This window comes from Schistocerca cancellata, chromosome 3 (genome assembly GCF_023864275.1).
Source record: "Schistocerca cancellata isolate TAMUIC-IGC-003103 chromosome 3, iqSchCanc2.1, whole genome shotgun sequence".
Classification (NCBI taxonomy): domain Eukaryota; kingdom Metazoa; phylum Arthropoda; class Insecta; order Orthoptera; family Acrididae; genus Schistocerca; species Schistocerca cancellata.
This window is the reverse complement of record NC_064628.1, coordinates 702,758,273-702,785,803: the sequence shown is the minus strand read 5'-3', so window position 1 is coordinate 702,785,803 and position 27,531 is coordinate 702,758,273.

The following is a 27,531-nucleotide window of genomic DNA, read 5'->3' as shown; positions in this document are numbered from 1 at the left end:
CACGAACAAAAAAACAAATAAAACAAGATAAAGCTATTCATAACGAGTCCCAGTGCGTGGACGGATTTCAAAATATTGGCTTGTCACTATCCAGGGGCCATCCAGCTCATCCGTCGCATTGAACTCTAAATGAACGCAGACGCAACTTTATTAAAATTGCAAGCAGCAATATGGGGTGAAATAATGTTCGCTTTTCACAGACTGAATTTATTGCAGAAGAAACAAACGAAATATCCTTTCACATTATTCACCACAGTTTATTATTAAAATAATATTTGTCAGTGCGAGAGCAAAAGTAGATCGACTAGCGTCGCGTGTTCGCTTAACCTTTAGCAAAGCCACGAAAATCATTCAGAGTGCTTCAGCACACATCTAAGCTGAAGTTCTGTAATCGCAAACTAACGATTTTTTTAATTGCAATCACCATCAAAGTTAACTGCACAACAGCACATATATAGTTGAACATAGTTGCCTAATCCAGTGTTATTCAGAATCCAAACGCTCAACAGTGTTTTCCGTCTCTTTTTTCCTGTCGAGACTCGCGAAATATTTACAAGTTTCAAACAACCATTCACGCAACGTGAATTTCTTCTAAGTACGAACAACCTAAAACCATTTCATTGTTCAGCGTGATTCTCACAGGCGAAACTTTTACAACTCCCTAACGAATACTTAGAAAATATTTCGGTTGCACACACGTGGCGACCTGCCTGTAAGCGAGCTTCGCCCCAACAGAGCGACCCAGCCTAAGCGTGCGCTCGAAAATGGCCAAACTCAAGTATTTTCGATTTCGAAAACATACGTAAACTATAAATATAATGTTATATAGACATATTAAACATGAATTTAGACGTAAATTTCATCAGCTTTTCAACGGTGCTCTTAGTGTTCGTATAGCTTTAATGGATTTCACAAAATAGCCTTTTTACTTATAAGGTCACTATCTTGCATTGTTGTATCACTAATTAATATTAAACAATTAAACTAATTATTCATACAACCCTAATTACCTCTACTTAGTAATGCTTCCACTGCTTTCATTGTTACATGTTTCATTTGCAAGAAATTTCAATTTTTCATGCGTGGTATTATACATCCCACTCTGTAGTTTGAAATTAGAAATATTCGCAGAAAATCTATTCAAACCGTTCGATAGTGCTCGTTGAGCTCTATCCAGTGACGCTACGTTTGACTGAATTGTTTAAGGTGTTAGTGAGTTATTAATTTTTAGATATTTTATTTCCAAAACATTTAATATCTTTTAAACTATTATCTCGTAACGAGGGCGTATCTTCACTCACGTGCTAGTCTAATTCTTGTCTTTAAAACCATGTGACTGGTTTCTCTGCTACTGATCTGGTTCAGTTTTTAGGTAGAGTTTCCCTTATTTCATATTTCGCTTATTTAGTTGGGCCATGGCGGCTACAGTAGAAGACGAATGGGTAGCTCTGAGGGATGAAGTAGTGAAGGCAGCAGAGGATCTAGTAGGTAAAAAGACGAGGGCTAGTAGAAATCCTTGGGTAACAGAAGAAATATTGAATTTAATTGATGAAAGGAGAAAATATAAAAATGCAGTAAATGAAGCAGGCGAAAAGGAATACAAACGTCTCAAAAATCAGATCGACAGGAAGTGCAAATTGGCTAAGCAGGCATGGCTAGAGGACAAATGTAAGGATGTGGAGGCTTATCTCACTAGGGGTAAGATAGATACAGCCTACAGGAAAATTAGAGACCTTTGGAGAAAAGAGAGCCACTTGTATGAATATCAAGAGCTCAGATGGAAACCCAGTTCTAAGCAAAGAGGGGAAAGCAGAAAGGTGGAAGGAGTATATAGAGGGTCTATAAAAGGGTGATGTACTTGAGGACAATATTATGGAAATGGAAGAGGATGTAGATGAAGATGAAATGGGAGATATGATACTGCGTGAAGAGTTTGACAGAGCACTGAAAGACCTGAGTCGAAACAAGGCCCCGGGAGTAGACAACATTCCATTAGAACTACTGACGGCCATGGGAGAGCCAGTCCTGACAAAACTCTACCATCTGGTGAGCAAGATGTACGAGACAGGCGAAATACCCTCAGACTTCAAGAAGAATATAATAATTCCAATCCCAAAGAAAGCAGGTGTTGACAGATGTGAAAATTACTGAACTATCAGTTTAATAAGTCACAGCTGCAAAATCCTAACGCGAATTATTTACAGACGAGTGGAAAAACTGGTAGAAGCCGACCTCGGGGAAGATCAGTTTGGATTCCGTAGAAATGTTGGAACACGTAAGGCAATACTGACCTTACGACTTATCTTAGAAGAAAGATTAAGGAAAGGGAAAAACCTACGTTTCTAGCATTTGTAGACTTAGAGAAAGCTTTTGACAATGTTGACTGGAATACTCTCTTTCAAATTCTGAAGGTGGCAGTGGTAAAATACAGGGAGTGAAAGGCTATTTACAATTTGTACAGAAACCAGATGGCAGTTACAAGAGTCGAGGGGCATGAAAGGGAAGCAGCGGTTGGGAAGGGAGTGAGACAGGGTTGTAGCCTCTCCCCGATGTTATTCAATCTGTATATTGAGCAAGCAGTAAAGGAAACAAAAGAAAAATTTGGAGTACGTATTAAAATCCAGGGAGAAGAAACAAAAACTTTGAGGTTGTAATTCTGTCAGAGACAGCAAAGGACTTGGAAGAGCAGTTGAATGGAATGGACAGTGTCTTGAAAGGAGGATATAAGATGAACATCAACAAAAGCAAAACAAGGATAATGGAATGTAGTTGAATTAAGTCGGGTGATGCTGAGGGAATTGGATTAGAAATGAGACACTTAAAGTAGTAAAGGAGTTTTGCTATTTGGGGAGCAAAATAACTGATGATGGTCGAAGTAGAGAGGATATAAAATGTAGACTGGCAATGGCAAGGAAAGCGTTTCTGAAGAAGAGAAATTTGTTAACATCGAGTATAGATTTAAGTGTCAGGAAGTCGTTTCTGAAGGTATTTGTGTGGAGTGTAGACATGTATGGAAGTGAAATATGGACAATAAATAGTTTGGACAAGAAGGGAATAGAAGCTTTCGAAATGTGGTGCTACAAAAGAATGTTGAAGATAAGGTGGGTAGATCACGTAACTAATGAGGAGGTATTGAATAGGATTGGGGAGAAGATAAGTTTGTGGCACAACTTGACTAGAAGAAGGGATAGGTTGATAGGACATGTCCTGAGGCATCAAGGGATCACAAATTTAGCATAGGAGGGCAGCGTGGAGGGTAAAAATCGTAGAGGGAGACCAAGAGATGAATACATTAAACAGATTCAGAAGAATGTAGGTTGCAGTAGGTACTGGGAGATGAAGGAGCTTGCACAGGATAGATTGGCATGGAGAGCTTCATCAAACCAGTCTCAGGACTGAAGACCACAACAACAACAATGGCGGCTACCTTCGCTGGACAACTCTAACGGTCGGGTTTTCCTCACAGCGTGTTCTGAGCGTCAGGTTATCTAACCTACAGTCAGGATTTCTCACACTGTGAGCCCTGTCGGTCATCTCGCGTCAAAGATGCTGCCATGAACCGTCTCAGGTTGTTATGGTCTGGGGAGGCATCATGTTGCACGGGCGCACTAACCTCTAAAGCTTTGAACACGGTGCACTCACACTGTAAGCTTTCCCCATGTGTGTCTTTAGGAGTGGATTCGGCCCAGATTCTATTTTGTGAATGATAATGCGCCACAGCATCGAACAGTGCAGATGGAGGGGCTCTTGGATAGAGAGGATATTCGACGAATAGACTGGTCTTCCCGTTCCCCCGACTTAAGTACCATCGCGCATGTGTGGGATGCTTTGGGCAGACATACTGCAGCTCGTCCTCATACAGCAACAATCATCCAGTAGTTGTCCTAAACCCTACCGAAGAACTCGTTACCAACATTGTGGCGAGCGCATTGCAGAGCATGTTTTGCCGTCCGCGGTGGTCATAAGTTCAATTAATAACCGTGTCCCCTGTTTTATAATGTCCAAGGAACCATCGGTTATCGCGGTGTTTTCAGCGCAATTATTCTCTTTGAGTAAAAGTGTCATTTCACTTAGACACACGGTGTATTTCTTCCAGTTACTTACTCTACTACACTGTAGCAGTTCTTTCAAAGGTATGGTACAAGTTTCATCGAACTATGTTACTTGTCATTGAAACATCATGCGAAAGTTACTTTCGACCTTACGTTCTGCAAATCATTGTAGTTTCACTTATTCTGTTTGTCTATATCTCAAGCTCGCTGGGGTTAAACGGGTCTGCTACTTTTCTGTGATTACAGTAACTGTGAATGGAAGAGCCTTAGGTTGCGCAGGAATTTTATTTATTCACTGATGAATAGTTTCGGACGGATCGTCCATTATCAGACCACCCATGCACCCAAGTTTTGCGTGTTACAGGGCACAAAACATGTCAATTGGCACTATACAACGCACTAATAATAATAATGTCGTGTGATGAGGGCCTCCCGTCGGGTAGACCTCTCGCCTGGTGCAAGTCTTTCGATTTGACGCCACTTCGGCGACTTGCGCGTCGATGGAGATGAAATGATGATGATTAGGACAACGCAACACCCAGTCCCTGAGCGGAGAAAATCTCCGACCCAGCCGGGAATCGAACCCGGGCCCTTAGGATTGACAGTCTGTTGCGCTACAATGAAATGACATAAATAAGGTGACAGATAATTGCAGTCATAAATTTCAGCATTCAAAAAATGAGTCTTTAGCAGTAGCACAATTTAGCACCTTCACTGTCACCTTCAACTGGTGGCAGTTCAGCATGCACATTTTCTTCTTCTGCAGCTGGTTCCTCATCATCATTTCCCAGACCCAAATTAATCATTCAGTAAATCCTTGATGTGTGTTCCTTCCAGGATAAATTCCATGGACAGAAGAGAAGTCCGGAGCAGCGACATCGCAAAATATTTCACTGCCTTGTTATTTTTGTCAGTTCCAGCCTTCGAAACGCATCTATAGGGAGTTCAAGATCTTCCTTTATATCAGACACCAGATGTTTCTCGCCATATTCTTGTATCTGCTGTACTGCTGATTTATTTTTCATGTGTGACTTGCAGGTGAGGTTAGGGTCGGGAACGCGACCCAATCCATTCCCTCTCTACTAGAAATCCAGTTCCTAACCTACACCCATTCGGTTGAAGACAATTCGGAGCATGTTACCATATTTCTTATTGTGATTCTGATATTTGAGTATTTTCTCGAATTCATTTTCCATATACATCTTGTATTCAATATGTTCATCGCTCCCAATATTGTTAAAAACATAACTTGTATTTTTGCCCATTTTGCCTGAGGGTACTAACTTTCCTCTGGTCTGAAGAAAATGTTAGTCGGTACATTGTTTGCTGAAGTTCTTGTTATTTGAGCAATTTTCTCCCTGGTCCACCTCCAGTTGATAATCCGATCTCCACAAGTGTAACGATGAGGCACACTATCAACGAGGTTGCATTTGCTGCAGAGGTTTGTGTCACTTAAACCGATGGCAAAGAGACGCTCATTAGTGCTGATGATGTTATTGACTACTTTGTACCACACTGTTCTCACGTCAGACGAAAGAACATCACTACTGATGTTTTTCCAGACCACATTCCATGCTATTCCAGCATATTTGGTTTCTATGTTATTTTTCCTTTCATGTTTCAGTCTTTCAGCTAAAATCGCCTTTGCTGTAACGTTTTTGGAGTTTAAAATCTTTTTGCTGAGATAACTTAGTTCAAGATAATACTCCCTAATGTGTTTCAGCTTAAAACTTATTTTTTGTATATTTATCGGCGGCTCTACACTTTCTGGCCTGACAATATCGTATAGTTTTGCTGTAATGCACCCTGGATCATTACACATTATGCTCCATGTTCGTTTGACATACAGTGCCATCGCTTTAGACTTGATGTCGGTTAGACCCATTCCTCCATTGCTTGGATCCAAAACTGCTGTCTTCACCGGCACTCGAAACAATTCCCCTTTCCATAAGAACTTTGCTAAGGTGGACATGATCGTCTTCGCCACCATTGATGGAATGGGGAGAACCTGTGCTATGTAGTAGGCCTTGGATAAAATATACGTGTTGATAAACAGTATTCTCTGGAACTGGTCTATGCTACGTTGACAGTTTTCAATCAAAGCTCCCTTGATTTTTCTTGCCACCTCCCGCCAATTTATTGCTATCATTTTTAAAAGGGACGTTGTCAATGCCATTCCAAGAGCTTAGTGTTCATTAACATGGTTCGCCCACTCAATGCGTAAGTTAGCAAGCCGCTTTATATTTAGAAATTTACTTTTATTTTCATTTACCCTCGCACCTGATGCGGAACAGTATTTTGCAAGTATCATCTCTAGTTGTGTCACATCTGTTTGGTCTCTGATGATTACGCCTACATCGTCCGCGTAAGCACCTACCACGGTCTTTGTTCCTTGAATGGTAATGCCTGTCAGTCTGTGCTGTAGCTGTCTCAAGAAAGGTTCCAGCGATATAACGAACAGGAGCATGGATAAGGGGCTTCCTTGGGTAACACCCCTTTTTCTTTCAATTTTTTTTGTCAGTTGACAGTTAACGGTGATTTGTGCAGTAACACCCATTGCCATGTTCTTGATGATGTCGTTGGTTTTTGGCAGGAAGTCCATTCGGCGCATTATCTCTAGCAGGTATTTGTGATTAATTTGATCAAATGCCTTATGGAAGTCTATGAAAAGCAGTCCACATTTTATGTTACTTGCCTGCGCTAGCGCAATGACATCGCGATAGAAAGCCGCAGTTTGTAAAATCGTTCTTCTAAAAGCACAAGTCTGCTGTTGGCCTATGATGTCAGCAGTGCATGGTGTAAAGCGCTTGTTAATTACACGAGCTATAATTTTATAATCTGAATTTAAAAGCGAAATCGGCCGTAGGTTGTTTATTTTTTTGCAGCCTCTGTTCTTCGGGATCAAGACGATTTTGCATTGTTTGAACTCTGCAGGCACTGGATTTCCTTGTGAGACTTCATTGACACTTTCGGTGAACTTTTCTCCTAATAGGGTCCAAAATCGTTTATAGAATTCAATGGGCAGTCCGTCAGGTCCTGGAGATTTTCTAGCAGGGGAGCTGCACACGATTTCTAAAACATCTTCCTTGGAGATGTCCGAAGAAATGTTCTCATCATCATCTCGCGATATTCGTGGAAGATATGTACCGAAGAGCTCATCGTATTCTTCTTCGTTTGTTTCCCCTGATGCATACACACGTTCATAGTACGCTGAGATCTCTTTAATTATTTCCTTCTGGGTGGTGATTATGGTACAATCATCTATTTGAAGTTCATCCATGAAACTTCTTCTTCTATTCTTGGCGTGTCTGACAAGGTGGTACAATGCAACAGTCTCATCTTCAGTGACTGACTTTGCTTTGGATTTTATTTTAAGTCCCTCCAGTTCCTTACGTTTCAGACTTATTAACTTTGCTTTTATTTTCTTGATGTCCTTTAATCTTGTAAGAATTGCATCTGTCTGATCGTAGAGGTCCCTTAGCACGCTGTAGTAGAATTCTACAGTCTGTTTCCTTGCTCTGGCCATATCTATACTAAAAGATATTAAAATTTTCCTTAGCTTCGGTTTCGCTCGTTGGGTCCACCATTCTATCACACTTGGAAAGTTGTTCAGTGAACGGAGACACATTTCCCAAGCTCTGGTTAGGGCATCTTCTAAGTCTTCTTCTGATAATAACGATATATTTAGATTCCACTGGCTTCTTACTCTTCGGGTAGGTTGTGGTGTTAAATTTACGCAGGTCAACAACGCACTGTGATCGGAAAAACTAACGGGAACAGTTTCTGTTTTCAGTACTTTATCTGCTAAATTTTCCGATACGTAAATTCTGTCAATTCTACTACAGGAATTCGCAACAATATGAGTGAAGTTCACCATCGTTGGGTATTTTATTTCCCACGCATCTTTTAATTTTAAATCAACATCAAGACGTCTCAAGTCAGTTGAGTAATTGAAGTTGGGGATTTGATCCTTTCGACTCAATACACAATTAAAATTTCCCCCTATTATAAGTTGGAGGGGGTTTTTCCTCAGTAAATAAATTACGCTTTCATTAAAGAATGTGGCTCTTGCAGCTCTATTACTGCTGCCAGAAGGAGCATATTAATTGACTATAGTAACTCCTGCTACATTTATTCCAATACCTCGCCCCGATTCTAATTTATCAACGTCATGTACGGGGATGCCTTCTCTAACTAAAATGGTCGTGCCAACATTCGTTTCAGTGGAAATATTGTAAAATTCAACGTAATTGGAAAAATTTAATTGTGGAAATACCACTTCCTGTAGGAGAGCAATATCCGTCGCTGACTCATACAGAAACTGTTTCAGAGCAGCTATTTTAACATCCGACTGTATCCTATTAATGTTTAACGTGGTAATCGTATATGACTGTAACATAGGGGAGTGACCTTTTTCCCGCTAGTCTATCATTTCATGCCACTCCATGTCGGATACTTCCTGAGAATCTGACTGGAGACCACCGTCACGGTTTGCATTAGAGCCTTTCTTTTTACTTTTCTTGCGGTTTGCATTGGCACTAGCCTTCACCGAATGTCTGCTCCGCCCACCCCCTGAGCAGTTTTCCACCGAGAGCGGTGTCCGTGGATCTGAGGGGCAGTCTTAGGGTAAGCTTTCTGGGAAACATTGTTGCCATGTCAGCAGTTAACAGCTCGCGAAAACAAGGAAACTAAAATGCTGCATCACCACAATCACAATTTTACACAACACTGTTACGCAGAGTCATGAAATCCAAACAGAAGCGCCACAGCGCGTCCGCTCAGGACGGCCGGAAAAGCCGATATTCTGGTCCCAGATAAACGAAACTTTTGTGTAATTGCTTGTCAGAAGGCTATGAACGATAATGGACACCGCTCAAAGTATAACTGTCTGTAATACAACTATATTTTAAAATTATTTCACAATGCGAACCAAACTGCGATCTCTGTTTACGTTGCTAAGCTACCGGTGGCGGACTATATAACGCACTGTCAACAAATATATGTCGCTGTGTGTCAAGAAGTAAATGTTTACGTTGTGACATATCGCGATATACATGTCTAGACGTAAACGTCTATGTTTTGACATACAGTGAGATAAAGGACAGCGCAGTTAAGAGTAGCCCACCTCCCCTTTGAATGCGAATGCAATATTCGACTTCTCAAATATAGTAAACAGCTACAACAATGGAGAGTTTTATGCAATAATAGATTGTTAGCATTCTTCTGTCAGCATTTCAGTTTTTTTCTTCAGTGAATTTAGACGTTTCTCTTTGCGCTCTGCAGAAATTGCTTTCTTGATAGAAGAACGATATTGATTGTGGAATCATATATGTAGACACGTTCGATTAATGAAGCTCGCGAAATTTTCGGGATGAAATATACGGATAAAGGACTACCAGCAAAGAAAGCAATACAGAATCTGTATTAAATGAGATACGTATACAGATCTGTGCGAAATGTTAAACGCCGAGTGTATGTGAATATGATGATGACGATGATGATGATTGGTTTGTTGGGCGCTCTACTGTGCGGTTATCAGCACCCGTACAAATTCCCAACCTTCGTTCAATCCAGACTCACCACTTTCATGAATGATGATGAAATGATGAAAACAACACAAACACCCAATCATCTCTAGGCAGATGAAAATCCCTGACCCCTCTGGGAATCGAACCCGGACTCCGTTCTTGGTGTATGTGAATATGGTTAGACGTGCACAGCTGTGTATTGATGTTGCATGGAGTTACTTTCAGCATGTATTTTTGACTGTATTATTCATTGTAAATAAATAGTAAGTCCATTTCAGCTCTTCGTTTCTGAAATTTCACTGCATTTTCTACGTACTTCCACGGGCTACTTAATGCGCCACCTTGTACATACGTTGTACAGTACCAAGTTGACATGTTTTGTAGCCTGCAATGCGTCTCATTTTTAATGCAAGACGTACGTACATGGATGGTTTGATACTGGACGATCTGTCCGAAACTGTTCATCAATGAATAAGTAAAACTTCCTACGCAACTTAAGACAGTTCCTTTAACAATTATTCTACTCTTTTGTCGCTGTAATCACACTCGTTTCTTTATACTGTCATTGTATTATTAAATTTACACAAAAAATAATTGAACTTCTGTTCCCCAATTTGTCTAATATACACGTTCATAAGTTGTCAACAGATTAAATCTAGTTATAACTGATAATTAGTTGTTTATGTAGACATCAGAAGCAGGTTCCACTCTAAAATAGCACGGTAACTAATTACACATCCTCAAATACTCATGTTCGGAAACGCAATGAATGAATGAGAGGTAAGCTCGTCTGTTCATACATAACTAACTGATCAAACGTAACTCTCAACGATATTTAAATATTCTTCTAAAATGATGGTTATAAAAATATCAACCAATCATCCGTACCGGTGAGGGGACATATATGAGGTAAAACACCAGACTTTCGCCAATACAGCTTCTTTCCAAAACTAAGTACTCCTGAGACGTCAGCCACCAGTGCCCCTGTCTTTTATACTTCTTAGGAGAAAGAGCACGCTTCAGCGCTCCATCGACGACGACATTATTGTAGACAGATCTCCCGGACTCTGTGTAAGTGCTTGATTTCAACCAAAGATTCATCACATTGAAATTTCTCGAGGGTCAAGGAGTTGTCGTTGTGAAACATTAATCAAATGGTTCAAGCACTATGGGACTTAATATCTGAGGTCATCAGTCCCCTAGACTTAGAACTACTTAAACCTAACTAAGCTAAGGACATCACACACATCCATGCCCGAGGCAGGATTCGAACCTGCGACCGCAGCAGCAAGATGGTTCCGGACTGTAGCGCCTAGAACTGCTCGGCCACAGCGACCGGCGAAACATTAATCCAGTATAATAATGCCGGCTGTGAAAAACAAAGGATATACAGGGTGTTACAAAAAGGTACGGCCAAACTTTCAGGAAACATTCCTCACACACAAAGAAAGAAAATACGTTATGTGGACATGCGTGCGGAAACGCTTACTTTCCATGTTAGAGCTCATTTTATTACTTCTCTTCAAATCAGATTAATCATGGAATGAAAACACACAGCAACAGAACGTACCAGCGTGACTTCAAACACTTTGTTACAGGAAATGTTCAAAATGTCCTCCGTTAGCGAGGATACATGCATCCACCCTCTGTCGCATGGAATCCCTGATGCGCTGATGCAGCCCTGGAGAATGGCGTATTGTATCACAGCCGTCCACAATACGAGCACGAAGAGTCTCTACATTTGGTACCGGGGTTGCGTAGACAAGAGCTTTCAAATGCCCCCATAAATGAAAGTGAAGAGGGTTGAGGTCAGGAGAGCGTGGAGGCCATGGAATTGGTCCACCTCTACCAATCCATCGGTCACCGAATCTGTTGTTGAGAAGCGTACGAACACTTCGACTGAAATGTGCAGAAGCTCCATCGTGCATGAACCACATGTTGTAAAGGCACATGTTCTAGCAGCACAGGTAGAGTATCCCGTATGTAATCTTGATAACGTGCTCCATAGAGCGTAGGTGGAAGAACATGGGGCCCAATCAAGACATCACCAATAATGCCTGCCCAAACGTTCACAGAAAATCTGTGTTGATGACGTGATTGCACAATTGCATGCGGATTCTCGGCAACCCACACATGTTGATTGTGAAAATTTACAATTTGATCACGTTGGAATGAAGCCTCATCCGTAAAGAGAACATTTGCACTGAAATGAGGATTGACACATTGTTGGATGAACCATTCGCAGAAGTGTATCCGTGGAGGCCAATCAGCTGCTGATAGTGCCTGCACACGCTGTACACGGTACGGAAACAACTGGTTCTCCCGTAGCACTCTCCATACAGTGACGTAGTCAACGTTACCTTGTACAGTAGCAACTTCTCTGAAGCTGACATTAGGGTTATCGTCAACTTCAGGAAGAATTGCCTCGTCCATTGCAGGTGTCCTCGTCGTTCTAGGTCTTCCCCAGTCGCGAGTCATAGGCTGGAATGTTCCGTGCTCCCTAAGACGTCGATCAGTTGCTTCGAACGTCTTCCTGTCGGGACACCTTCGTTCTGGAAATCTGTCTCGATTACTTCCGCCGGCCGCTGTGGCCGAGCGGTTCTAAGCTCTTCAGTCCGGTTTGGATGTGTGTGATGTCCTTAGCTTATTTAGGTTTAAGTAGTTCTAAGTCTAGGGGAGTGATGACCTCAAATGTTAAGTCCCATAGTGCTCAGAGCCATTTGAACCATCACGTCCCTGGGAGAACTGTTTTCTTTCTTCTGCTACTGTACAGTGTACGAATATATGGTTCGCGGCTAAGCATCTGTCAAGTAATAGTCCTGTTTGCACAACGGATTACAACTACAACAATGGGCCTGAAAGAATGATCAAGACCGTGGTATACTCTGCATCATGAAAAATGTCATTGCGCTACATAAATGTAAGCCGAACTCCACTTTTTATTGTTCTTCCTATTCTGGTCATAACTGTCTCTAAGTAAGAACTAATATTACTAATGAATACAAAGACAATGAAATCTGCAAGTTATGCTGGAAGGTACTTAAGACATAGGTGCTTAAGTTATAAGAGCATCAGTATCAAGTTACTGCCTATATCGGTTCCGTTAGTTCTGGAGCTATACTGGAAATGCGTCCAATATGTACAGAGGTTGAACGAGAAATGGACTTCCGTAAGAGGACTATATTTCCGTTCTGAACAGGAACAATGAAAACTTGTTCCAGCCAAGAGGGTACCACCACTCCCTTCCCAGAATTATCATCGATTTTCACTTAGCCCGCAGCAAATATAACGGAGAGCATAACCGATAGAGGTTTCACCCCACTGTTGATAAGGACTACAAAAATAACGTCGTGATATAGGTACAATACTATTTATTTCACATGTACACTTTTAATTCTCTGGGTAAAGAAACGACGTCCTTTAAAGCGCAACTTGAGCTCGAGGCCTGCATAAACATCTGAAAACGATTTGAAGAGGGAACAGAGCTGTGAATCCCGGTTTCACGGAGAGCCTCAAACTTCATTTTGTCACTGGCTGCTCTCCACACCTTCCATATTCCAAGGAGACACTCTGGCGGTACTGCAGAACCAGCACACCAAGAAGAACCGATATTAAGGAGAGTCGAAGTTCAACTTGTGCACCATCCCAGATGTTCATCTCCTGAAATTTTGTTTCACTACCTTCATTGCTTCTTCAGCATACGAAATGAACAGTAGTGATGATAGACTGCAACCACTAAACACTTCTACAAACGAATTTTTCTTCCTTTACCACATATATTGCTATCTTCTTGTTATTACGAAGTACTCACCTGTTTGGTTCTTTGAGCTCATTGAGCTCATGATCTCGGATATGTCATTCATCCTGCCAAAGACTGCACGACGACAAATTCTACGATTTTATCTATATTTTTTTTATAGTTCCTTCAGCAGAAATTCCAAACTGCCTCACTGGCATTATTGTGACCGAGATTCGAATGAATGGTGGAAACGACTCAAGAGAAATCTAAAGAGGCCGGAGCAACTTCTTGGGAGTCGTCAACAGTGGTTCGCCGAATGGCATCAGAAGAGACAACAACGAGGAAAGAGAGAAGTGAAGGTTCCACTACAAATCAAAAAAGTCCACCGAGGAAACTGGAGAGAGAGAGAGAGAGAGAGAGAGAGAGAGAGAGAACGTGAGACGTAGCGAAAATGGGTACGACGAGACGATGGTGAAACACATACACAACTTGAAAGGGGTGCACAAGAAAATCGGATTTTTGTAACAGTCTGTGATACGTGAAGTTCAAAACTCAAGTATCAGTCCGTCCAACCCGTTCGATGCAGCTTTCAAAAATTCTCGAGAAATCGATTTAGTACATCTCTGAGTGCCTTTAATTCATTAAAGGTAGGAAGCTTTCTAACGGACCGTAAGGTCCCAGCAGCAATGCTTGAGAGTGGTAATCGCTGAATCACTGGTTCGAGTCTCGCTTCGATTATTATTTCTTTCCTTTTTCTTCGTACCGGTGTTCAAAAGTTATTTAAATATAAAATTCAGCAAGTACACCATAATTAACCCATATCTAATTATAATTTTTTACTAAAACTGCATGTGAATTCAAAGAAAACGCAGTACTAGAGGGCACCTGTAGACGGAGAGAGTTCAGATTGCTTGTTATCTGCGGGTGTTTGCAAGTTTTGCAATCCGTGCATTACTGTTAGTTGACGATGATGACAACAGTTACCGAAACCGAGATCCCACGGCACTGTCCCGAGCCTATTCTAGTAGAAGTACCCTTGGAGAGACCCATAAATGCTTGAGGACAAAATACTTCAGTGAATTCGACAACGGTTGGAAAGGGTACGACATCTTTTGCAAAAGACAGCCGTGGCTGTAGTAGGATTTCAGCGTTCATTACAGAAGCAGCGGATAATTTTTTTGCGACGTAGTGTTTGAAAATCTGCTAGTACGACAAAACAAAAAAAAATATGGTAATATCTGACGTCGGCAACGGCTATTTTCCTGATTCTTTCACGGCACAAGAAGATGTCGTTGAGGATTCCTTATGCAGTGAAGTTTCAAGATAATGATTGAGAGATGCCCTTGCATATTACGAGCAAATCCTCACAGAAAATAATCTTAGCGTACCAGCACCATCATTGGTATTTGCCGAAGGAGAAACCCTACTAGCAGACGACTTGTTCCATTATGCACTTCGATCTTTACGCGAAAAGTGTTTGCAAAAAAATGATGAGTTAATTATGATTTTATAAGAAATGGGAGATAGGTGCTAATTTACATATATTTGACTATTTTTAAATATAAATGACGTAGGTATTCGAACAGAACAGGAAACGAAAAAAATAATGACCAAAGTGAGGCTGGGTCAGGCTCGATCCAGCGACCCAGTGATTACCACTTTGAAGCGCCAACGATGCAACCTCACGGCCCGTCAATAGTCGCCCTACCTTTAGCGGATTAAAAGCTCCCGGAGAATTTGAAAGTCGGTTTTCTTGAGAATTTTTGAGAGTTGCATCGAACTGGTTTGGTTGGTTGATACTTGAGTTCCGAAATTCACACACCAAAAACATAAAAAAATAAAAAATAAATCTACTGCCTTGTGATCCCCTTATGTGTCCTGCGTCGGTGGCCGGCGGAACTTCAGGGGAACAGTGAGCTGCAGCGGTCGCGGTCCACTTGCTCGCTCTCCAGTGGGCTTACAGAGCCGCCAGACCTGGATACCAAGGATACTTTTACATTTCCAACTTCCAGGCTGGTCTTCAGTGACAGCCTGTTCAATTATTTTGTATTCTTCTGTACACAGGGCAATTCAAGATAAATATTCCGACCTACAAAAGGTTATAGCGCATACATTACATCTACAAGAATTATATGGGATGTAAAAGAAAGTTTAATTTTTTAAATACATTATAAGTGTTCTATATGACTGCCCTTGGTCACAAGTACAACATCTAAGTGATAATCCATTTCATATTACAAATTCTGAAGCGTATGTGGAATCACCGAAGCAAGCACATTAAAAATTCTAATTTTGAGTTCTGGAATTGGTGTCGGCAAAGTAGACACATACGCCAGGTCTTTCACATAACCCCATAAAATATATCCATGGGTGTCAGGAGCGGAGGTCTAGATAGCCAAGAGCGGAACACAGTGTCGTCCTGTCCAGTATAGCCGATCCAGCGGTTTGCAAGATGTTGATTTAAAAATGCGAGAACCTTCATAACCCAATGTCGGGGTGCTTCATTTTATTGAAGAGTGAACCCGTTCAGGCACATCCAGGTAACTGTCTGTTGGAACACTTCGCTCACTAAAGATAACTCGAGTATACAATATTTGTGCTGTCATCACACAGACAAGGTTGAGTGTCGGTGAGTGACGCTTATGTTACTTACGCGAAGCCTTTCCTGTATTTGTACTCTAATGTTGTGACAGTCAATCTAACCACTTATGTTGAAGGCTGCCTCGTCACTAAAAGCGAGACGCATAGCAAACGTTCGTTCATCTGTCGGCATTGCCGTAGCATTATTCGTACGTTTGACGTAGTCTTCGTGACTGAATTCCTGTAAAATGTAACTTTCGTATCGTTTCATTTCCAGCTCAATTTTGAGAACATGCTACACTCTTCTGTATGTTATTCGTAGCTCCTATATCGCTTTTGTTCGTCGATTTCCATGGCCTATGTTAAAACGAAGACGATTCACATGATTACTGATTCACATGATTAGCTGATATTTATTTCGTACAAATATCTTCAAACTGCCGACGCCAACAGCGAATATTATTGACATTTGGAAATACTTGATCACATCACTGACGAAATTTTCTCCACAGATCAGAGAGAGAGACAGTTGTTAAATTCTAACTCGTAGAATGGCTTGTATCCTGGATCCGACATTTACCTTTATGACACGGCCAACGACCTTGTCCCGCTGAACAACCAGTTATTGTCTGTTTACCAAAGTTAAGCAACGTCCGAAATGGGCAGTACTTGGATGGGTAACACGCTGCGTACGCCACATGCTGATGCCTACTTTCCCTTTGTCCGACAGCAGACGGGAGGAAGTGTGGTGTAAGGTTCTTGATCACCTGTCTTTGCGTCAACATTCTGGACTGAATTCCAAACCTCTCCGCAGTGTTCTTGGAGTGAGGGCACGTGACACTGTTGATGGTGATCCGTCCGTCAGATGGGCACGTTAAGCTTGGCGGGCCCTTTGGTTGCCATTCCAGAGAAGTTGTCCATGTGCCGGCATCGGGTTTCAGCCATTCACTTCTGTCATCATCATACAACCCAAACATGACACCACGCTGCACATACAGACCCATTACAGTAAGCTACACTTACCAGATACACTGCAACACACCACTCTGACACTTTCACAAGAAAAGGTGACAGCGTGAGCGAAGCACAGAAAAACCTTTCCGATCAGGCGGCTGAGACTGCCCTTCGGGGTCTCTCAGCCAACAGTGCCCTACAACTTCACTTTTACTTAGGAAACGGAATTTCGCACTAAGGCACCACCGCGCATTTGCCGACTTTCGATTCACTGCGCTTGTGTTACAATCAGAATTTTTGAATTTGTTTTACATTCTCTGTAATTTTTAACGATGTATCGCCATGCGTTAAATACTTACAGCCATTTGTAATCATTATATTAATTTTCAATTTATGGCACCGTTGTAGGCAGCAATTTACCAAAGGCACATTTACAAACTTAAATATGGTGAAATAAATTAACTCGGCTCCCTTAACCCATCCTCGTGTGTTACTCTCACTTAGTCGTAGAAATAATGATATAGTAAGACAGTAAGACCCGTCTGAAGAAACCTACATCAACTAGAGTTATATGTGAACGAAAACAATGATCTCTCATTGTTGTTTGTGTTGTTTTACCTGTTCGTAAAACAATACTGAGACTGATCCATAATTCTGACCACTAGATAAGTCTGTACGACTGGTGTATACAAAAGTACTGTTCTGGTATAGATCCTTCTATGAAACGATACCCTTTTAATTCCATGAGCGTGAACGTGTTCTAATACAAAGGTTGTACAAAACTATGGAAACAATGCGAGAAATTCATGCTTCAACATAAATACAGATCCCAGCCAAGCTCGTAGGCTGTGATATTGTATTTCACCACGAACGCCACCTGGGCAATTTTCTCTATATTTGCAATTGTCTGTCGTGATCAGAATAGTGTTCTCTGTAGTTCTGAGTGCGTTATCTCGCAGATAAGTGAATTCGAACGTGGACAACTTGTTAGTCATCGTATATTGGGTGCTTCAGTAACCATGGTACACAAAGTGTTTGGTGTTTCAAGAGGCGCCATATCGAAGATTTGTACCTCACACAAGGAAAGCGGAAAAACATCATCCACTAAATCACAACACTCACAAAAGTGTGTTTCATGATCGTGATAGACTGTCATTGAAGAGAATTGTGTCAAAAAATAAGACTACGACTACTACAGAACTCACTGCAGAACTGAATGTCGCACTCGCGAATCCTATCAGACACAAAACAACACGAAGAGAGCTCCAGAAGCAGTTCACTGCAGGGCTAGCTGGAACTGAAAAACCACTCATAACTGATACAAATAACTGGAAGAGGAAAACGTGGTTCCAAGCCATAAAACATGGACTGTGGAGAAATGGAAGAGAGTCATTTGGTCGGATGAGTCTAGTTTCACACTGTTTCAAACCTGAAGTCGAGTTTCGTCACAATCATAAGATGTGACAAGGGTTCCATGATCATTTGGGCAGCCATACTATCGTATTCCGTGGGCCCACGGTTACTCTGCAAAGTGGCATTACTGCCGAGTATTATGCAACCATTTTGGTTCATCAGGTCCATCCCGTGGTGCAGTGTTTGCTCTCCAGTGGTGATGGTGTTTTCGAAGCTGCTCGCTTCATGCAGGACTGGTTTTGTGAGTAAGAAGATGAATTGTCGCATTCCCCTTAGCGCCACAGTTACCAGAATTCAATATTACTGAGCCTTCGTGGCGTAAGATTCCCTTGAAAACCATACAGGACCCTTCTTTATGCATTCCTAAAATACTGGAAGCTGTTTTGAATGCCAACGGCTTCCCTACAGCGTATTAATCACGATAACGTGTTGTGTTTTTGGTTTTTCCTTATTTTGTCCACCTCTTGTAGATGAAATCGTGGAATGAATGTATTCACATGTCCAGTTCTCGTCCCCTGGTCTGTCGAAAATGAAAATGAATTACTCTACTTTAATGACTTACGAACTAGTTTAATCAGTTCGCATTATTAACATTTCTGGATATTCTTCATGTGGTGGTAGTCAAACATTATCTACCTCTCAATAAATAATAACTATTGATCATGTTTTGCAATTGAATTTTATCTCGTTTCTTATTCCAACCTGTCTCATCTGTTTAGGCGTCTTCATATTCTTCAATGGAGATGATTTTTATAACATTTCGATGCTATGATTATCTTGTGTAACACAAGAATTACTTCGATTAATCGACGAAAGTAGGAAGTACAAAAATGTTCAGAAAATGGCTGGAATACAGCTATATAACTTAGGAATGAAATAAATAGGAAGCACAGGGGAAGTCAAGGCAAACCGGCTGTAAGTTAAATGTGAAGAAAACTAAAACGGAATGGTTATCGTAAGGGCAAATTCAAATTCAGCTTATAAAACTGTCTTAACAACCTTCCGTGAAATTAAAATGAACGGCATCAACAATAGGAGTGCAATAGGCATTCTATTGCCAAACGCTGATGACGGAGCAGATAGAGTACATTGAGGCCCGGTAAGGGGGAGAAAAGACGAAATAGGAGTCGATTTGGACGACATGGGTATCCAAGTATTAGACTGTGCCGGACTCATAAGTCGTCTTCGTAATTTTATAGCTTACTGGACTTTTATGTGATTCCATCACATCATTTTAAACTACCAATATAGGAGTTAGTCTTTGAAGGTCTTCATTTTGTTAAGTCACGAAAGTGCCGCAAGTATGAAACATAGCATTACTAAACATGCTTCATTCTAGCTACATACCGGCAAACTTCCACTCGGGTAGCGTAAAACTATTCGTAAGGAATTCCTCTCTGTGTGGTGTCATCGACCGAAATATCGAGATCCAATGCGTTGGTGCGTTTGCTCAAAATTTCAGTTTTGAACAAACCTCGTAGTAGGCTACCGACTGAAGAACTCTCGCACGGCACTATGCAATTAAAATTTTGACGACTGCTTTATCAGATCATGCACGTTTCATAAGCTGAGAATGCTGAGGGAATCATTTCAAGTAGATGGGTGAACAACCAACGAATGTAGCAATTTCCTGTTTCCAGTTCTGTAGTGAGCAATAATATTTCATAATAATCTCGAGGAAAAGAACGAGTATGAAATTTTATTTAAAAGTGTATAATACATTTCCGTTATGGTGATACCAATCTAAAAGGATGATGAAGAAAGGCGAAAGAAAGTGAGGAGTCCTGCTACGTGAACGACTGAATAGAAAGTTATAAACGGGTAATGAGATGCTTTCAATTCTGGCGTAGGCTTGTTGAAACTGAAATATTTCAGGGGATGCCATTATTTGATATTACTATTATTATTTCTTTAATTATCGGGAACTTGATTTGACATTATTTGCCTTCTTGCTTTACAATACATTTAGTTAAATCTGAATCACAACCTGTTGATTTTGTACACTCATTAAAAGGTTCTTTGTCATGGACAAACCAATCTTGTGACGCAGAACACATTCTGGAGACGGTAGGATGGAGATCTTGCGCAGGTGGACGGGAAGACATTCATGCACACGTGTCAATCGAACTGTGGCTATCGCTCCTCTTCTCGGCCCATCATATATTACTGTGTCTTTCATAAGTTTTTTTTCAGATCTTCTCCTCACATGAAATTTTATTAGGTCGTTTTAATCCCTCTTGAAATATTTTGTTAACAGTGGGTTCCACTGCAAAATATTACACATTACTTTCCAGTTTGTTCCAGTTTTGTGCCTTTCTCAGTACCATCTCAGCCACAGTGAGATTGTAACCACAGAATTGCTGTTGTCTTGTTCTTCTGTTGTAGTGATGTAATTACCTCTAGCACTTCGTTAACTTGAGTGATTTTTGAGTCTTGGGTCTCGCATGTTGACAGTTGCTCTTACTGACACTTTGGACTCACGAAATACGACTGCTTTGTCGAATGTGTGAAAAACGTTGTTTAGCTTACTGCTGTTCTGCTTGGTTCAATTTCACCTAAAAATCTGAGCGTCTAGTCCTCAATTTTGATAAAAAAATTCTTATGTGCATTCCTATGCAAACTTTTCCTTCTTTTTCTATTAATGAGTCGTACGTGTAGATGTCCATTCACTGACCTTTGAGGTATCTCAGATTTATTGTTTCTAATGCTTCAGTTCTCATTATTAATTTATCTGTTTAACTTTTTTGTAATTGTCCTCTGTGTCTAGTTTGTATTGTAATTGAGGAAGCAGATGGAACTTGTACAACACAGAATGGTTCACAGAAGATATTCAAGAAGCATCTCAGTACAAATTTATACCGAGTTAAAACAGTCCTTCATTCTGATCTTCAGGAGAGGACAGTAGTGATACACAGACAAGTCAACAAAACGTTAAAATGTTTTATTTATATGGACAATTTGCACAAGGTGCTATATGCATGACAGTTTTTCAAAATAGCGTCCCACGTTCCCAATCGGGCATGACTCATTACATAAAGTTTTATTCCGACAAAGTCACTGGCAGCGAGAATTCTTGGCAGGACATAGTCCTCAATAGCGGCAAGTGTATCGGACCCCTTACTTTTCACATGACCCCACAAGAACAAACCAAGTCGGGTTGGATCAGGTGAACCCTCTCACCACGGAACAGGTCTATCTCTTCCTATTCCTCCCCATGTAACTTCCAGGTAATATCTGATGCAGATATCCACGAGAAAGAAGTGCAGGGTGAGCCTGGGCTACGTACTGAAACTACATCCCACTATCTGCAGTGCCTTAGTGCAGTTTCCTGTTTCCAGTCCCCACTTTCCTCCAACATATTCCTACAAACTGGTCAGTTTGTCTGCGCTACCACTTTGGCAATCACGAACACAAGAAGTCAAGATTATGGTAAGTAGGTTCTCGTATTCCACTTGTAGAGCTATTCCGTAACACACTCGCCTCCGTTAGTCTCTATTACATATGTCGAATATGGACCGCGGTTGATTACCAAAAATTTATAATTTTTTTCCTAATTCATCGTCCCTTAATGTTTGTATAATCTCCATGGAAACACGCTATTCTGTTCTACTTTTTATATGTGAAAAATACAGACATTAGAGTTACTATTTACTTAAGACAAAGCGGCGTTTGGCTTATGACGATAGTGTCAAAATCAAAATGATACAGCGACAATATTAAGGGAGACGCGTACAAAAAATTCAGTTTTACAGCTCAAAATTGTGCACCAAATTATAGTAACCACGAAAGGTTCCATAGATTTATCCCGAAACAGTACTGTGAGTCCAGCGTCAATTATATTTGAGCATAATAGTTTTTCTGTAAATACTAAAAAGTTCCTATGACCTGTTGTCATACACTTTATTAAGGTATCAAGTACTCGTAAACAGTGAATACTGAATGATGAACTCTGTAATACGTCAAAGATCCGCCTCAGTTGCGAAAAGTTACTGGTCTCTACTCAGGTTTCAGCTAGAGTAATCTAGCCTTCTTCAGAAGCATAAAATAAACTAACGCATGCCAGAATAAGGCAAGGTCAAACATAAAATGCTAAAGTACCGTGGTACCATATCAAGCTACTTTACTTAGCTGAGGAACAGTCCCGGACCCACTTCATGGAGTTTCAGCGCAGCGTCCGCGGCTAACAGACCGCTTTCCATGAAGTGGGTCCGGGACTGTTCCTCAGATAAGTAAAGTTGCTTAACAAGGTACCACGGTACTTTAGGGTACTTAAGCTTTTTATGTTTCACCGTGCCTTATTCTGGCATGGATTAGTTTATTTTATGCTTCTGAAGAAGGCTAGATTCCTCTAGCTGAAACCTGGGTGAAGACCAGTAACTTTTAGCAGCTGAGGCGGATCTTTGACGTATTAATATATCACAGTTGCTGACAGGGCTGCAACATGTTAAAAATTCTTAGATGAACTCTGTAGTTCCAATTTACTTTAAACGCATAAAATTCAAATCACACCTTCAAACGTATGAATAAATTTCGTTAACACATAGTGTGATGCACGCATAATGTTGGATGTTTAATCGTCAGATAGGCAGACACACAGCGTCAGACGTGCGCCTCCTAATGCAAAGCAAATCGCTGGCCACGAATGTCTCTCTTCAGGGCTCAGCGTACTCTAAACAACCTCGACAATATGAGGAGCCACCCATCTGCAGAAGATTCACTGAGGAGCCCCTACTCAGCCCTCCATGCAGTCCCGATTTCCCCCCATGTCATTTCCATGTTTCTGGAGCCCTGAAGAAAGACATTCGTGGCCGTCGACATCCTTCGGACAAAGACGTGCAACCCTGGGTACAAATGATGGCAGGCAATCGAAAATATTTTTCCATGAAGGCATCAACCGTTATGTCTCACAGTGGTATAAATGTATTCGCAGTTTTGACGAATACGTTTGAAATTGTAGAAAGTTTACTCACTTTTTTCAATATATATTTCATTTTTATTTAACTGCCGCTTCTATTACAAAATGTAGACTTCGTGTAATTTGATAAGTAAAAGATATAATGTAATTACAAATCTGTAAATTATATTCTTTATTAGAAAACTTTATAATTACATGTACTGTGAGAGTGACGACGTTCGAAAATCTTAGTTTTGTATAGAGTTATAGAGAAAGTCGTCGTGGGACAAAATTGCTATATACGTGCGATCTGAACTCTTACTGTGCTTTTTCTAGGGCAGTTAAGTATAACTTTAGTGATATGAAGATCATTGACTGACTCCCCTTTCATTTCTGTGTTCTCACTATCCTGATGGGGTCTTCGGGAAATAGTAACAATGGTGGCTATATTCCTTCACAGACTGTCACAGTTGAATCATTGCCTTGTTTCTCTAGGACATTTAGCCTCCTGCCTAGTGAGCAGGAGCCAATGTTCTAATTCAGATCCAAGCACATATTTTTATTCGACGCGACATTCAGCATGTGTATATTAGAAAAGATATCAGGAACCATAAAGTTTCATTTGAATGATGTTTGTGTTTGAGGGTGGAACAGGATGTTGGGCTAGAGTCACACAATCAGTGTATATTAACGGGGTCAGAAAGAGATTGCCCCTGTCTGTGGTACAGTGGGGCTTTTATGTTGGGGTGGTGGTCTGTTGTAGAGTATGAGGTGTTTGGAAGTGAGATGTGATTTGGAGGACGGTACATAAAAATCGTATAACATCCTCAGTAATTTGAGGGTGAGCATGGCGATGAATATTGTTTCAACAGTGCCTCCAATCAACTCTGTTTCCGGTAATCACTCAACCGCGCTTAAGAAAATTTGTGGTAAGGACTAAAGGACCAAACTGCTGAAGTCATCGGCCCCTAGGCTTACACACTAATTAATCTAACTTAACCTACCTTACGCTGAGGTCAACACACGCTCTTATCCCCTGGGAGGACTCGAACCTCCGACAGGGGGAGCCGCGCGAACAGTGACAAGACGCCCAAGGACCGCGCGGCTACCCCGGGCGGCCACAATTATGAATTTCAGTCTATCGTGTAGAAGTCAGCTAAGAGAAATTTCGTAAAATTCCTCCATCGAAATGTAGGAGTATTTCGCTACTCAAGACCCCAAAATTAACTACTGTCTACAAAATTCTGAACTTTCTCAAAATGTCATGCAAATACTTTCCGAGGCTCCCGGAGTATTTTAAAGACACCTTCCTTGCCACAGAATATTCCTACGACCCCGTTCTTTGTGCCTTTAATTCCTTCGGCAGCGTTATTTGGCGGGAAGCGGCGAGGAAGAGAGCGTTCTACGTTTTTCTATAGGGGCTGCGGCGTGCTGCATGTATTATTCACGAAGACAGAAGTATGGACGATAAAGGCCGTCCTAGTCGATATCGCTAAGTCCCAGAATCCCTACCCCAGCAGAACTCGCGAACGTGCAGCAGCGACCAGCGTTAAGAGAAGAGGGCTGCATTGCGAGTTAAATGATTGATGCAAAGAGTTGTTTTGAGACACTTTCTAGTGCTTTGCAAACTACTTAAAATTTTCGACTTACGTTTTCTTTTTCTGTCACTGAACAAATATTGAGTGTTTTACGTACGACTTGAAGGCTGTGTTTGGCGTTACGCGGGATTCTCTCGGTCTTCTTTCACTGGGCTTAATTACTTGTGTGTGAGCGAGTGAGTGAGAGAGAGTGTGTGTAAGAGAGAGAGAGAGAGTGAGAGAGTGTGAGAGTGAGAGAGAGAGAGAGTTCGAAGATAATGGAGCTGAGAGTACGCCGGGACGGGAGGCTACCTGCCCGGTATCAGTACACACCGCTCATGCCGGAAGCAGTCCTTTATGCTGCACCTCAAAAACCAACATTTCACACGTACACTCAATTTGCTTCGCATCCCCATCTCTTTGCCAAGCTCAAAGTAGCTGTTGACAATAATGCAATCCACTTCGGTCGTAAATATAATCATTAAAAAGATTCACATGCTTCCGTACGAAATGTGCCATATTACAGTTCGTACTAACCACAATCCTGTATTTACGTTACAAGTTGCACATCGAACTGATATTCTGATTATCTAATTCACACATCTATACCTACACGGTGCTGGACGAAATCATGAAATGTGTGCTCGATCATAAATGTAAATTGAAGGTGGAGGGGGGGGGGGGGGGAGACAGAAAGCAAAGGAGCTCATGACATCAGCTGCATCGGGACTTCATGCGGAATCATCGGCGATGAGTGAAAAGGTGTGCCAGAGCAGAAGTCGAACCTGGGATCTTCTGCTTACCGGGCAGTTGCGGTACCCACTGCACCACTTCAACAAAGAATTTACTGCACGCTGCCCGGTCGATCCAACATTCCCACCTGCGGTGGTCGTCCATGTCGTCTATGCTTGCTTATTTTAGATTCCCGCTGAAGGCTTAATGAAACGTGCATCCGTACTGAAGATTCTGTGCCCATCGAGGCGAAAGAGTTATGTGAATGTGAGGTGTATGTTCTTTCGGATATGTCGGAAAGAACAGACACCACACTTTTAAGAACAGAAGAGGCGCCACATCGAAGTTTTGCACCACATACAGTCAGAGTGGAAAAACTTTATGCGCTAAGTCACGACACGGATGAAAGTATATAGAGTGATCGTGGCACACGGTCATTGAAGAGTATTCTGACAAAAAATATGAGGACGCAGCTGAAAATGTCATAGCAGAATCGAATGTCGCACTCCCGAATCCCGTCAGCACAAAACAACGCGAATGGAGCTCCAGAGGTGTTAACTGCGTGGTGAAATGGACGTACAAATCGAGTTATCAGTCATGCAAATTCCTGTAAGGGGAAAACGTTGTGCCGAAGCCGTAAAACCTGGACTACAGACTAATGGAAGAAAGTCTTTTGGTCGAATGAGTCTTGTTGCACACTTCTCCAACTTTAGTCGAGTTAATGTGCCAAGAGTGAAACATGGAGGGGCTTCGGTGATGATTTGGACAGGCACGGCGTTGGTATTGCATGTTCGTCGTGGTTACTTTGCAACGTCGCATTACTGTCGAAGATTATGAGTAACCACTTTGGCCGATCAGGTCCATCCAATGGTGCAGTGCTTGATCCCCAATGATGATGCTCTATTCCCGGACGACAATGCCCCTCTTCACATAGCTCGCATCATCCAGGACTGATTTTATGAGCACGAGGTTGCTTTGTCGCATCTCCCTTGGCACCACAGTCACCAGATCTCAATATCATTAAGCCTTTGTGGTCTGCTTTGGGGAGGTGGGAGCATGGTTGCTGTTCGTCTCAATTATCCTTATCTGAACTGGTTTTGGAAGAAGAATGAAAACCAATCAGGACTTTTATTTATCCATACGGGAGAAAACTGTAAGCTATTTGAGTGCCTACGATTTTCCCACAACGTATTAGGCATGTTAATGTCATGTGTTTTTGGTGGCCGGCCGAGGTGGCCGAGCGGTTGTAGGCGCTACAGTCTGGAACCGCGCGACCGCTACGGTCGCAGGTTCGAATCCTGCCTCGGGTATGGATGTGTGTGACGTTCTTAGGTTAGTTAGGTTTAAGTAGTTCTAAGTTCTAGGGGACTGATGACCTCAGCAGTTAAGTCCCATAGTGCTCAGAGCCTTTTGAATCATTTTTTGTTTTTGGTGTTACTATATTTTTATCAGCCGCCTGTATACACATGGTATTCAAACCACTATGAAGCCCATCACAGAGGTCACTTCCCTTTGTACTACGTACCATGGCTTTTTCTCGTTCTACTCGTGTATGTAGGGGGGAAGAAGGGTATGGTTCAAATGGCTCTGAGCACTATGGGACTTAACATCTGTGGTCATCAGTCCCCTAGAACTTAGAACTATTTAAATCTAACTAACCTAAGGGTATCACACACATCCATGTCAGAGGCAGGATTCGAACCTGCGACCGTAGCAGCCGCGCGGTTTCGGACTGAAGCGCCTAGAACCGCTCGACTACCGCGGCCGGCTGAAGAAGGGTACTTAAATGACTGTGCATGCTGTAGTTAGTATAATCTTGTCTTTGAGATATATACGGAAGCGGTAGGTTGAGCTCAGTGGCATATTCCTAAATTCCGCCCTTAATACTGGTTCTTGAAACATTTTAAGTAGGGTTTAACTCCTTCTGTAAAATTGGTTTCTGCCTGAAACTACCATTTTATTATTATTATTATTATTATTATTATTATTATTATTATTCTTTTAAGTACCAGTGCCTTTAGCACGAAACATCTGCTTCCAATGCACGACAGAGATATCTAGT